The sequence below is a fragment of the Amphiura filiformis genome, chromosome 12 (assembly GCF_039555335.1).
Source record: "Amphiura filiformis chromosome 12, Afil_fr2py, whole genome shotgun sequence".
NCBI lineage: Eukaryota > Metazoa > Echinodermata > Ophiuroidea > Amphilepidida > Amphiuridae > Amphiura > Amphiura filiformis.
In genome coordinates this window covers 43,401,184-43,415,260 of record NC_092639.1, presented here as the reverse complement: position 1 = coordinate 43,415,260, position 14,077 = coordinate 43,401,184, and the positions used below count along the sequence as shown (strand labels likewise).

General features: G+C 35.0%; 1 long non-coding RNA gene across 1 annotated transcript; it reads right to left on the bottom strand.

Moving 5' to 3' along the window:
- Positions 1-11,564: 11,564 nt before the first annotated feature.
- On the bottom strand, positions 11,565-13,054 carry LOC140166254 (uncharacterized). Its single transcript, XR_011860837.1, has 2 exons — positions 12,953-13,054; positions 11,565-12,386 (listed from the first exon to the last, which is right to left on the bottom strand). It is a non-coding gene; the product is annotated as an uncharacterized lncRNA (long non-coding RNA).
- Positions 13,055-14,077: the final 1,023 nt, after the last annotated feature.

Sequence of the window (14,077 nt, the reverse complement as noted above, 5' to 3'; positions counted from 1 at the left end):
CATCGCACACTAGCACTAATATGAAATTACCACAGAATTTACCATGGAAACATGACAAAAATATGCAGATAAGCCAGAGAAAAAAACTCCGGAAATACCTATTTTTAAAAAGTAATATAGTTAAAAAGTAATATAGTTTCATTTTAAACATCATCATATTGTTTTCTTAAGTTTGCTGCAAGACATAAAGCTATATGTTACAATAACATCATATAATACATCTAAGTCTTCTTGTTATTACAAAACATGTATAAAACTTATCATGAAAGAAAAGGCAAATAATAGCCTTTCTGTTTGGTTCTAAAGCATACAAAATTATAACAATTGTAAGATAAAGACAGAGTATATAACAATTAACAACTTTAAATTAAACATGTTACGTTTTATTAGCATTTAACCAAATGAACTTGTCGACGGACCTTCACAATATTGTCACAATGTAAGAAAAGATCAAAAGGATACTATAAACAAATAAAAGAAACTACCTATACACGTACCACGAAACTATTAACTATCAAGAGTACCAAAACCAAACGACGATTGCTAGCTAAGTAAGTGATGTTATTGGATCACGGCTGCTGCTGCTATTATGCCAACGTTTTAGCAATAAAAATCTAATTCGGAGCCACGTCATCAATAAATATTAACAAATAGTCATAAACCTAACTGTGGTTAAAATTATTAAGTTTGTTTATTACTGGTTAAAGTTTTCCCTTATTTTCTTTTCCAATTCATAAGTTGACGATGGCATTTTGAAAACTTTTTTTTTTCATTTTTGTTTATCAGAATACTTTCAATTTGGAATATATTCAAATTTGATAACTATTCCGAGATGGACATAACAGATTTCTCTTGAAATTTAACAGATTTCTCTTCCAGTCAGATTTTCTCATCCAAAGGACAAGAAACTCATCAATTTTGATAAGATTTATAAAGTTTTGTCATTTAAAAAATGAATAGATTCTTGTAACAAATGACCCCCCAAAAATTAAGTTTGAATAGTTTGTGTTCTCCGATTTTACCCCAAAATTCGGTCGGGAAAGGGGCAGACTTGTAGTGACTCGACTCGAAATGACTCGACTCGACTCGAAATTTGATGACTCGACTCGATGACGCGAGGCTTGTGACTCTCCCCCCATTGAACTGTTGACTACATTGCCCTTCATGTACATGTATGCTGCACACGGCCTAGAGCCCCTTCCATAGTCCCTGTGTCCCGGCCCTGTGTGCATCTGTGAGTTACATGTGATGTCCATAAATCTGCCACACACACACCCCAACAACTCCACATAAGTCTGCTGCCTGATCCATGTAAATACATGCAGTTTTTTGAGAAATTTACCTGTGTTCATGTGTATTCAGGTTTATTAAATTATTGTGATGGTGGTTTGGTTGAGTCTTTGAAGTTGTGTATTGGTGTTGGGGTAAGTCTGTGAAGTGTCAACTGCGTGGGGTGGGGTGTGTGGGGGGCGGTGTGAGACAAAAAGGTGTTAAGTTCCTTTAAACTCTGCATAGTCCTACATTGTGGTAGTGTAGGCCTACATGTACATGTAGACCTATATTATGGGATTGGTTCAAAATTCTTACAATTCTGTTGGAATCTTTGATAAAAGCCATAGCTTCCATTTTTCGACATGGACTCAGAAGGGGGGGCGGGGCAGTCAACTTTAAAAGTAACTGATACTGTAGTGAGCTCCATTTATTATAGTCAAACATACCTGATGACATCTTTTTTAACTCATACCGGACGTACCGGATGACCTCTTTTTTTTTAGGGGCGGCTACCCAATGACCCTCTAGCATTTTATCAGTTGCCATAAAATAATGCAGAATTTTCAATTCTCTTATAAGTTATATTAGCAAATTTATAATTGTACATTAAATAAATCAGGAACAAAATAAAGAATTTTACTTCATTTTTTGTTAATTTTCTACCTGATGACCCCTTCATTCAAAATGTTATACCAATAACAACCTCTTTAAAATGTTTACCCAAATGACCCCATTTTTCATTTTGTTACCCAATGACCCCCCCCACACACACAATTTTTAGTGACTCGAAATGACTCGACAAAATATATCGGAATCGACTCGACTCGACTCGACAGAATGGGCTGACTCGACTCGACTCGGCTCGACTGACAACTTCAAATGACTCCACTCGACTCGAGACTCGAGGGCTCAATGACTCGACTCGACTCGGACTCGACTTTCAGTGACTCGGCTACAAGTCTGGAAAGGTGGTATATGAGGCTGGGTCCCATGCTACCCCTGCCCTTGTACGCTATGGAGGTTAACGCTAATGCCCCTGCCAGACTTGAAAATAATTGCTGTTCTATTTGAATAAAAGAAAAGGGAATAGAACACAATACGTTGTGTGTGAATATTTGCTTATAACCCACAAAATGATATGAATGAATAATAATAATATATACGAAAGCAAGAAGTAGAGCCGTTGTTTATAATAATATAATGGTATATAATAAATATACAAAGCAATACCCGTCTTTTACACAAATCTCATTATCACACACAAGATGTGAATATTTTGTCAATCAATCAATAAAATGAGCAACTGTCATCATTAGTATCAACGTAAACAATATAAAACGTGATTTAGGCCTAATGAGCCAGGTGTTCATCAAACTAATAATGGAATTTGGCTAAAAGACGGGTACAACTTATGTGTTTTGTCATTTTAGTAATTACTATCTCAGAAACAATCAGCATAACCATACAACGCACTGCAGGGTTTATTGTTTTATTGTGTCTGATTAGAGCGCTGACATATTGGAAAATGTTGCCAATCAATAATCAAGAGGGTGTACATTGACCATCCAGTTTTCGAAATTGGGTGACTTGTTTTTGGCAGGTGTGAAATACATCTGACTGGAAGTTTTAATTACGTAACGCATAAAGGTTTTGGCATCATTGAATGGCTGACTAGTGCGGTTATGTGTCTAGTTTCTATTCCCGGGTTATTTTCTTTATTCATTCCTTTCTTTTCCTTTCTCTGCACTTATTCTTTCTTATGCCTACACTTTAGGAGCCTATCACTCCCTCGCTCTCCTTCTCCCTCTCTCCCCCTCTTCCTGTCTTTTGCGTTTTGTCTTCCTCCTCCCCTCCCTTCCAATCTCGATCACCAATCACCCCTCGACCCCTTCTTCACTCCCTCACTTGCCCCTGGCTTTTAAAAATGGATATTCGTGATATTAAGAAACCCATTTGACTTTATTGAATAGGCCTATAACCATGATAACAAAATATACTGCGAAATAGTTAATTAATAGAAAGTGACACAGTAAAACATGGACCTATATATCTGGCAGCCACGCCACGTGTTGCGTGTAATCGATCAGCAAAATTTGTTGAATTTATTTAAATGAAGCGCCTAAATGTAGTGGTTGTTAAGTAACTGTACATCGACGATAAAGTGTGCTTTTGTGTGCTGGCGATGACTCAGTCACACCCGTGGGTTGTATGAGAACAAAAGGTACCTTTCACATCACATTCTTTTGATCACTTATTGGCAGTAGCCTTGCCTGGTAAAGCGTTAATACGCTGTCAGGTCAGTTACCGATTTAACATGTTTAATGGCAATGAGCTGGTATTATAGTTTCAGTTGGGTGAACGATTATAAAGCAAACGCAAGGTAACAATTCTGTTTGGGCCATTGTTAACGAAATGAGACAATAGTCTGCATATTGTTAACCAGCATTCTTGAAAATGAGAAACATAATGGTTGCAGACTTAACACGGTTTGGAAATAATTTCTTCATATTTTGTGGTGTTATCTGTCGTTTACATATCCTTCCTAAAACACCAAAGTGCGAATATTTCCAAACACCTAAATTAGCTAAACATTTAGGACATGTTACAAAACTATATTTTCTAGAATTTCAGAGAGAACTTTAAATATTGGCCGGTTATTTTTTACACAGTGACGTTAACTAGGAAATGCCCTATTACCTATAACATACACTAAAACACCAAAGTGCGAATATTTCCAAACACCTAAATTAGCTAAAAATTTAGGACATGTTACAAAACTATATTTTCTAGAATTTTAGTGAGTTCTTTAAAATATTGGCCGGTTATTTTTCACTAGGCAATGCCCATATACCTATAACATGCACTGTTTGTAGAGGTCACGCGTCAATGGTGAGAGTACTGTGTATAGGAAAATGGACAGTAACTGCAGTATGCTATATTTTAAAATTTTATGGACATTTTGGGGCTATTTTTAGAGCAAAATTTGGCCTAAAATGGTTAAAATATGCTAGTTTCAAACATTTTAAACCATTTTATGATGTGTAAAATAATGGTAGTTATATTAGGATAAAAGGTTTTTTGTTGATAGAGAACTGATAAATTATCAAAACTGTTCAAAAGGTAAGACCTTATTATTTTTTGTGTAAATAATTTTTACATTTCGTGAAGTAAACTTTATGAATCTAAACATGATATGTAATTAAAGTGTATGTAGCTAGGAAGTTACCTATGTATGTAGCTTCATATGAAAATTTTGACCTTTCGTATTGAAGATATGCATTTTTCCCAAAAGATCTACATTTTAGGCGTTTTTGGGACTTGCTGAATTCTGGTTAATAAAACAACACATCTGTCAATGTAAACGGAAAGGGGGATGCATGAAGGCATGCTAGTTTTCCATTAGAAATTGTGTGAAAGGTCACCATTTTGGAAATTATCATCTGTGCGCGGATTTTATACCCAAATAACATATTCAAGACAATGGTGGACTTCGCTGAACAGTGATTTTCGCAAGACAAGTGAATCAGGATATACCATGTATACGTCAGTAGTCCAGAAACATGGAATGAATCAGAACTTTTTTTTTTTTTTTTTTTTTTTTTTTTTTTTTTTTTGCATCAATCAGATTTATTTTATTTCCATCAAAAATTACAACAAAATACAATAATTATAAAAAGTACAACACGATGGAGGAGGTACAACGATAAGCGAAGCCTGTAAATGCTGCACCCCCTGTATAATTAAATTACACAAATTAAAACAGAATTTACACAACAAAATGAGGATCTGTAGCCAAAAAATTTAAACACAAATATAATCAATCAATCAATTAAAATATAATATTGTACTATAATCATGAGTATTTAACATTAACATATAGCAAATTACAAACACTGATATAAAGCATAAAAGCAATGATAAACAACTTTGAGATGACATATTAAATGGAGGCAATGATTTAATAGAATGATTAACAGAAATATCACACTATAATAATGAAGCAAAACATGCTTGGATCTACTTGTCATTCAGTAAGGCATGTACTCCTCTCTTAAAGAGAGAAATGTTGGTAGCCTGTCTAATCTCATAAGGTATTTGATTCCAAATTTTTGGACCATTTGAGACAACAGTACTTGTTTTGTGCAGTTGGTAATTATGCTTATTTCTAGTATCATAACTGTGAATATCCTTAAGACTCTTAAACATAGCATCAAATGATTTTGGTAACATACCTTGGGTATACTTATACATAAAATAGACAACTCTTTCTTGTACATATCAAATATATCAAGAACATTGTATTTATCAAAAAGTGGTCTTGAATGGCTTAAATACGGACTATGAGATATTATTCTTAAAGCTCTTTTTTGTAGCTTAAATAATTTGTTCAGATATGCCTTGTTTGCATTTCCCCAAAGTAAAATACCGTAATTAAAATAGGGTACAACTAGTGAACAACAACAAGAAGAAGGCTGCTGGTTAAATAAAATCCACCAAAAAACGTTGACAACGTAAAGACAGCAGCAAGTTTAAAAAGCCCCCTACCTCGGCTCACTTTTTGAAACTTGGTCCCATTTATAAAAGATACTGATTTAAACTTTGTCATACTTATCAACTTAAAACATTTCCAGAAGTGTTATGTATCTTTAATGTGCCGATGCGATATAAAGTTGTTAGCATTCTGGAACGATCAGAAAGGTTATTATGTTATTCTTGGCCAATATCCTATATTATGTTTTGCTTTATAATATTAAGTTCATGATCAATGACTGAATTAAACGAATAACAAGTAGGCATTTAAATGGCAATGATGCTATTGTTAAAACGTTAAAAAACACCGATTTGCTGTTGATATTCAAAAAGTGAGCCGAGGTGGGGGCTATTAAAGTTTCTGCTTTCTTTACGTTGTCAACATTTTTTTGGTGGATTTCCTTTCTTTTTATGAATGTAGCCAAGCAGCTCCAAGCCTGGAAAGTCATCGGGTTATGAAGTACTCCATAAAACGAATAAAACGAAAAATAGATGTTTGAAATTATGTTATCCTTGATTTACGACAGTAAATAATTTAATAACACTTTGTCAGCCGTTTATTTTTAAAACTTACTGGTCACAGCTACCGCGTGACTGTAATGTTAATAGGGATACATAATATGATCAATATACATTTTAATATACTTTAATTATTCAAGGCAACTAAGAAAATGTAAATATGAACAACACGTACCCAATGTTGACGATGCAAGCGAGACACAGAGTCAGTCCGATTTACTTCAAATTGAAACTGAGAAATGCGCGTATATGTAGCAAGGCTTATACTACGGAAGCGTCTAAGTGCCACGACTTAGCAAGATAATTATGTTTTAATGATTGTGGTTTTTGTAGCCCTGCGGGGCAATCTAGTTGGATATCCAAATTTCGAGGTTGATAGTTCTTTGTAGCCCTGCGGTAATCTAGTTGGATTTCCTTATTAAGCGGCGGTTGTTGGCGGTCTTTCGCGGTTTTGGTTTTAATTTCTCTCATTCTTCATGCCCTACAATCTATCGGGGTTTAATTTATAGTTTAAGCTTGTTGGATAACTGTACTTCGCGGTGTGTGGTTCTTTGTTGATAGTTATTTAGATTTAGATCTAGTTGGATTTCCCTATTAAGCGGCGGTTGTTGGCGGTCTTTCGTGGTTTGTGGTTTTAATTCCCCCATTGGGGGTTAATTTATAGTTTAAGCTTGTTGGATAACTATAATACTTCGCGGTGTGTGGTTTTTGAAGCACTGCGGGGCAATCTAGCTGGATGTCTCTATTGAGCGGCGGTTGTTGGTGGTCTTTCACAGTTTGTTGTTTTAATTTGTTGGATATCCAAATTTTGCGGTTTGTGGTTCTTTGTATCCCTGCAGGCCAATCTATTTGGAAAACCCTAGTGAGCGGCCATTTTTGGCGTTCTTTCGCGGTTTGTGGTTTTCATTTCTCTAATTTTTCAGGCCCTGGCCTCTATCGGTGGCTAATTTGTCTTTTAAACTGGTTGGATATCCATATTTCGCGGTTTGTATTTCTTTGTAGCCCTGCGGGGCAATCTAGTTTGACATCCCTATTGAGCGGCGGTTGTTGGCGGTCTTTCGCGATTTGTGGTTTTTAATTTCCTAAGCTTAAGCTTGTTGGATAACCATACTTCTTTGTAGCCCGCGAAAATTTAGGTGGATATCCAAAATTCGCGGTTTGTGGGACAATCTAGTTCGACATCCCTATTGAGCGGCGGTTATTGGCAGTCTTTCGCGGTTTGTGGTTTTAATTTCCCTCATTCTTCAAGCCCTGCTCTCTATCGAGGGTTAATTTATATATAGCTTAAACTTATTGGCTATCCAAATTTCACGGCTTGTGATTCTTTGTAGCCATGTGGAAAATCTTGTTGGACATTCCTATAGGCTGTGCCAAGTTGTTCTGTGTGTCTGTGGTGGGGACAGTCCCTTTGGGTATTTTTTTTTTTTTTTATTTTGTCTTTACGTATGACTTTAATGGCCTTCCATATTTGGTTGTCTCCTTTTGGGGTTATTCCTTCATGTAATTTTACACGAAATTAGGGTTAGGGTTAGGGTTAAGGTTAGGGTTAGTTTAGGGTTAGGATTAGGGTTAGGATTAGGGTTAGGGTTAGGATTAGGGTTATGATTAGGATTAGGTTTAGGGTTAGGATTAGGGTTAGAGTTAGGATTAGCTTACACGAAATAATTACATGAAGGATCGACCCTTTTGGATACGTTTTGTCCCTGCTGGCCTTCCATTTTCACACCTATAGTGTGTATGCAATAAACCAACCGGAAAGGTATAACAATTTAAATGACAGTCATCTTGGAATACAGTTCTAAGATAGCTGCAGATAAAAGAGGGACATGTCTCTAGATCGATTCAACAACCATACATACATAATTATTACATGTTTTATTGTCCTATTATCATGCGATCGCGAATCGCCAAGTGGTAGACAGAATTTTATTTAAATGAGAAAAATATTGGTAACCTGATCTAGTTTCTTATGTTATTCAGATTTAAATAAAGAAATAAATAAATAAAGATATTTCTTTATTATTTGTTCTGCTAGCGGCTTGCTGCACTAATTAGTAGGACCTTAATATAATTAATAATATCCCTGAGAATCAAACATCTTGCTTTGATAAAAAAATAATATCACAATAGCATGATTAAAATTGTGTTATCCTTGATTAATGACAATAAAATTTTTGTTTGATAAAATATTGAAAAAATCAGTTGGACATCGGATTTCGAACTCGGATCCGCGTAACCGGAGTCGAACGCCGTAACCATTGAGCCACGGGACTCTGATGTAAATTGCTGTGTCGAAGTACAGCATTTATTATATGAATGGATGCATCGTCCGGAAAGAACAAAAGAATTGTGAAAAACATGATGTTTTGGCGAATGGGGTTCAGAATTTGTATGTAGAGTATCTCAGAAAATGCTAGGGTATAATTGGAAGTAAATCTGAAAAAGTAGTGTGTAGGTGATTGCCCGCTAGTGCTGTGGCCTTGTCCAAAAAATCTAGGTCAGCATTATTTTCCACTAATTTTCGCTATGAAATACCCCGTGAAATGAAGCAAAAATATTTGTTTATTATCAAACAATGATTGACTGTAGGATTGGTGTCCCTTTTGAATTAATGAGTTGTCAAGATATTACATTTGGGACTCTAAATAACATTAAACATGGTTTTAGATACAATTTGTACCCAGCGAAAAATATCATAGAACAATAGAACAAGTGTTTTAATGTTACGTGTAAATATAGTCTCGCGGGAGCATTTGTTTATTAGTCTTCTTTATCAGTCTTTTTTAAAAACTTGCTGGTCACGGCTACCGCGTGACTCTAATTCCTAAATGTATTTTTAAATGATTCTAAATGATTGTATGTATTTATGTTCATTTGAAATTAAAAATTCAGATATTGTTAGCTTAAAGGGCAGGTCTATAGCAAAAACAAGATTATCTCTATTCGAAGAGAATAATTATTACATTACAAGTTGACACTTGTAGCATTTTTTGTGTGTGTATTTCTCCTGAAAAAGGAGAAATTGTGTGGGTAAAGTTCAGCCTCGTACGTGTTCTTCACCCGTTTGAAGATGACGTAGGTAAATGAAGCGGGCACTTTATCGTGATCACATCATACAATCACAATCACTTTGACAAGTTTGACATTAGCAACAATGAGTTGTACTATCACTTACCATAACAATGCTGCATAACAATATGCACACTATTATTCTCATTTCGGGAACAAAGCCCACCCAGTATTGTTACTATGTGTTTGCTTTGTAATATTTCATCCAACTGAAACTATAGCATTGCAATATACAGGGAAATCAGATACATGAGTTTGTGGACTTAATACGGTTTATATGCTAGTCTCAGATGAAATTCTAAGCTCAAATTATGTATTTATTTTTAGGCCTAATATTTCTCATGATATTGATATACATATGAATTGTAATATCACAATTGTCTAATATATAAAAAAAAAAGCGGCTGATTTTATCCATATGTTTAAAAACCATGAAATTTGTAATACTTAATTTGGAATTTTTTTCTGTGAACAACAACAGTATACATTCTGTCCATTGAGAGCGTTTATAGTCCCTTTTCTCACAGCGGGCACATCTCATTTCATGACGTCACCGTTTTTCTAGGCCAAATCTGTCTCGTTCGAAGGAACCTACCGCTTAAGTTGTTTTTTGCGCAATATCAATTTTAAACGTCTTATTTTCTCAAAAAAGGAGTCATCTTCATTGTCCTCATAATATTAGCTTTCCAATGATATGATGTTGTTTTTTTGCAATAGACCTGCCCTTTAATCAAACGGTGTGTTTTTGTTGCGCATTCTGAAGTGAATTTGGGTAAAAGCTGTTTTTGGCCTTGAGTCATTGTAACGACTCGTAACAATACCAATATTCGGTCTTTAATTTAGTACAGAGTCTCCTTGACTTTGAGGCCCATACAGTGATTTGCTCATCTTGACGGTACTAAAAATTTAAAAAAAAATCATTGTCATAGATGTGCTAATATAGCATGTTAGTGGTTTAGCCGAAACCTGTTTATTTAAGGCAAAATAAGGCAATTTACATGAATCTGTAATTTATATACTGACAGTACATAAATTAGCTACTACGTGTATTTGAATGGAGCTTCAACGTCATCAATACTGCTGTTCTTTGTTTCTTGCCAAATTTTTCATCAAAAAACAAACAAATTACAATATGAATGACTTTATCCTTCACATTTAAAGTCATAATCTGAACAATTCTGATTTTAGAATCTGCCAGTTTATTAATCGCGAAAGTCCGAGTTAAAAATCTTGGGAAGCTAACAGAGGGAGTACGGTGACTGAAAAGATCAGTTGTGAAAACCTATCAATTGTGCACACATTAATTAAATCAGAGTTTTAAGCTTAAATACAATATCCAGAGTATGCACAATGGGCAAGTGGACTACGGAGTAGTCTATTATGATCGCAACATTATTGTAACATTGATCTAATTTTTTAAATTTTTAGTCCAAATATTTCTAATCAAGTTGATACATATGAATTGTAATATCACAATTTACTAGTATATAATAAAGAAGCGGCCTGATTTTATCCATATGTGTAAAAACCATTACATTTATAATACAAGGTGTCCCATAAAAGGTTACATGTAAAAATGAACTGCATTTTGTGATGGTACAACAAAACAATTTCATTTTCATTATTTATTTATCCTTCTTGTAACAGCTTGCTAAACTTCAACTCCGTATCTTAAAAGCAAATTAACTTATGAACGCAAGATGGCAGGGGTGTCAAGAGAGGCTAACCATCAAAATACGAGGGGCGGTCAAAAAATCGACAAAACGAAATATGGAATTAGAGTTCATCTGTAAATGTTTAAATTATTGTGAGACCTATAATGGTTTTACTTGTAACCGTTATTTGCTTAACAACGATTTTTTTACTTTTCAAGAAATTAATTATCTTATCGGAAAACCTTTCAAAGAATACAATCTTAACTGGCATATTCCTTCAATGGGTGCAACTAGTATTGCCTCACAGTTTCACATGTTTGTTTGTTTTTTATTTGTTTGTTTTTTGGCGTTTTTTTTTAATAGAGTGACCCATTCAGATAACCTCCTTTGAATTTCACACTCCTTTGTAATAGATTAAAGTCAGGTCTTTCATAGGGGTAAATGGATTTTAAATGGAATTGCCCAACCGGTATGATAAACGGAATTAGACTGAAACAATAGACCACAACAAATTGCTGTTACTTTACTAGTACGAGCACACACTGCATGCGGTTTTATTTGTATGTTTTATTGCATTTTGTGTGTTTTTAATTTCCACCACCAAATATCTAAATATGTTTTATTTTACGAATGCAAATCAAATTAATTTCTTTATTAACATCAATTTTCCAGTATGCTGTAAAGTAATAATTTTTCCATTTGCAATTATATTAAAGGAGGATGGTCTTATTTCACCGTGTACCATTACAACCATGGTTAAATTTCCTCGGTCCCAATCCTTGATCTATGCCTTTAATAAAATGGTTAACCCATGTATTGTTTTTATCAATTTAGTTTAGACTCGGTGCATTCTCATCCTTTTGGGTTTGTTGACGGCCCTAAATTTCATAAAAAGTTTGTATAAGTATGTTTTTCCATAATTTACTCAAGAAATTAAAATTGAATATGTCATAGATTTTTTTAGCAAGATATGCAAATATTATCACAAGTTTCGGGACTTTTTTAGCAAACCTGGTTTAAAATAGTTTTTAGGAGTCCCATTCGCACATCTCCACCCAAACCAAAGTTCACCTCCCCCTGGCGTCAATGAGAAAGATATGGGCTTACACTCATACCAAAATCTCCATGTAGGCCAAGATGGTGAAGCGTTTACTTGTTTTGAATGAGGACTCAGGATGGTTGAGGTTGTTGTTTAGACCATTCTCCTTTAATGATTAAAAGTATAGGATCCAAAAGTGATTTTTTTTATTTTTAAATATATTTTAGAAGGCATCTAAATGCCACTCAGGTGCTCCGACTAGGTGACCGTCAAGTAGACGTCGGTGTCTCTAGTCACAAATCCTGAAACAGAACAAAATAACAATGTTTAAACAAGTATCGTAGAATTCCGCCTGTAAGCAAGATGTAGAATAGCAACAAGGTCAGGTGGTGGATTTAATAGAAAAAAAGACAAAAAACACTGACAAATGAATAAAATCAAAAGGGCATTATAGGGACCGTTCACAAACACCTGTAAGGGGGGGCCTGATGAAAAAGGGGGCTGAAATTTGTTGACCCTCTTAAGGGGGGCCTTGAAAAAAATGACCACAAATTTTCCTGGAAAAATTGAGTTTATATGCTTTTCTATGGGGTTGACCCATACTTTTCATGTCAAAAAGGGGGGGGGGGCCTGAAATTTTCGCGGTCTGTAAAGGGGGGCCCGAAAAAATTTCTCGCAAGTGTTTGTGAACGGTCCCTTACGCGGTAGCTTGAACAGCTATTTCAGTTGAAATCCATACAACACCTGTGGTACACGTGGTCGTGATCTCCCACACGGAAGTGATTGGATTTCAACTTGGCTTTTTTTTTTTACGATGGCTTTATTGCGATATCAAATACTCAGGTGAATACGGCTTACTGATACCTACCCTTCCCCCTCTGATCATTCGCAACATCTCCACTGCGTTCCGACCTTATTGCAATCACCAGTCTCGTAGCTTGGTGGATCTGGGTAGTCTAAAAGAAAATGAAACATCTATTTGAAGGTGGATAGAATACAAACATCAATATAATTTATTTATCAAAATCGACTATGGCATACCGCCCGGGCATACCGTAGTCTACCCAGCAAACACCCCTGGGCAAACACACAACTTTTTACAGAAACGCTTTAAATAAGGGCCATATAAACAGTTAGCAGCCTGCACAACCGATTCTTTTGTTTGGCAAGGCTCACTCAGTCATTTAATGAGGCAATACAAACGATCGAATTTGGTGTTGAAATGAGCTAAATTTTTAGTTACACCTTTTCGATGTAAAATTAATTTTCTCGGCCAAATGAAAAGCAATCATTTTCATTTTTTCAGTAAATGTCAGGAAAAATTGTAGTGCTTGATACTGTATTTTTTTTCAAATTCTAGTGTTAAACTTAGGCGTGAAATTTAGTCATTTAGTGTAAGATTTTCAATTTTGATTGGCTTAAACTCTGTCCGCGAGCCTTTTTTGGATCAACCTTTTAGCTTTTCAAAGTAAGATAGTTCGCTAATGAAGGATTTTTCCCAACTTTCTAACGCACATCACCGTGAGCGATATATCATAGTTTTGTCAGAATTTGCGTTTTCATTTCACTATTTTAACTGCCGGCTGACCATTTTTCAAAATCAACGAGTGAAATCTAAGGCGAATACTAGCATTGTGGATCGATATCCCTGGGTTTAATAGGAATACCGGCATGGCTACAGTGTTGCTAGAACTTCAATATAGCAAAGAAATTCCCAGGCCTATAGCGCTCCTACTGATCATGTTTAACCAACGATGTGCTTTACAGAGGTGGGAAATATCTTTCTTTAGCAAACTATATTAGTTTGAGACGCTAAAAAATGAATTCCGTAAAAAGCTCGCGTGCGAATTGAAGGCCTATAAAAATCAAAAATATCACACTAAAAGACACAATTTGATGCTTAATTTTAACACCAGGATTTGTAAAAAAAATGTATATCCAAGCACCAAGTTTTTAACTGACATTACTGAAGAAAAAAAAAAATATTGCTTTA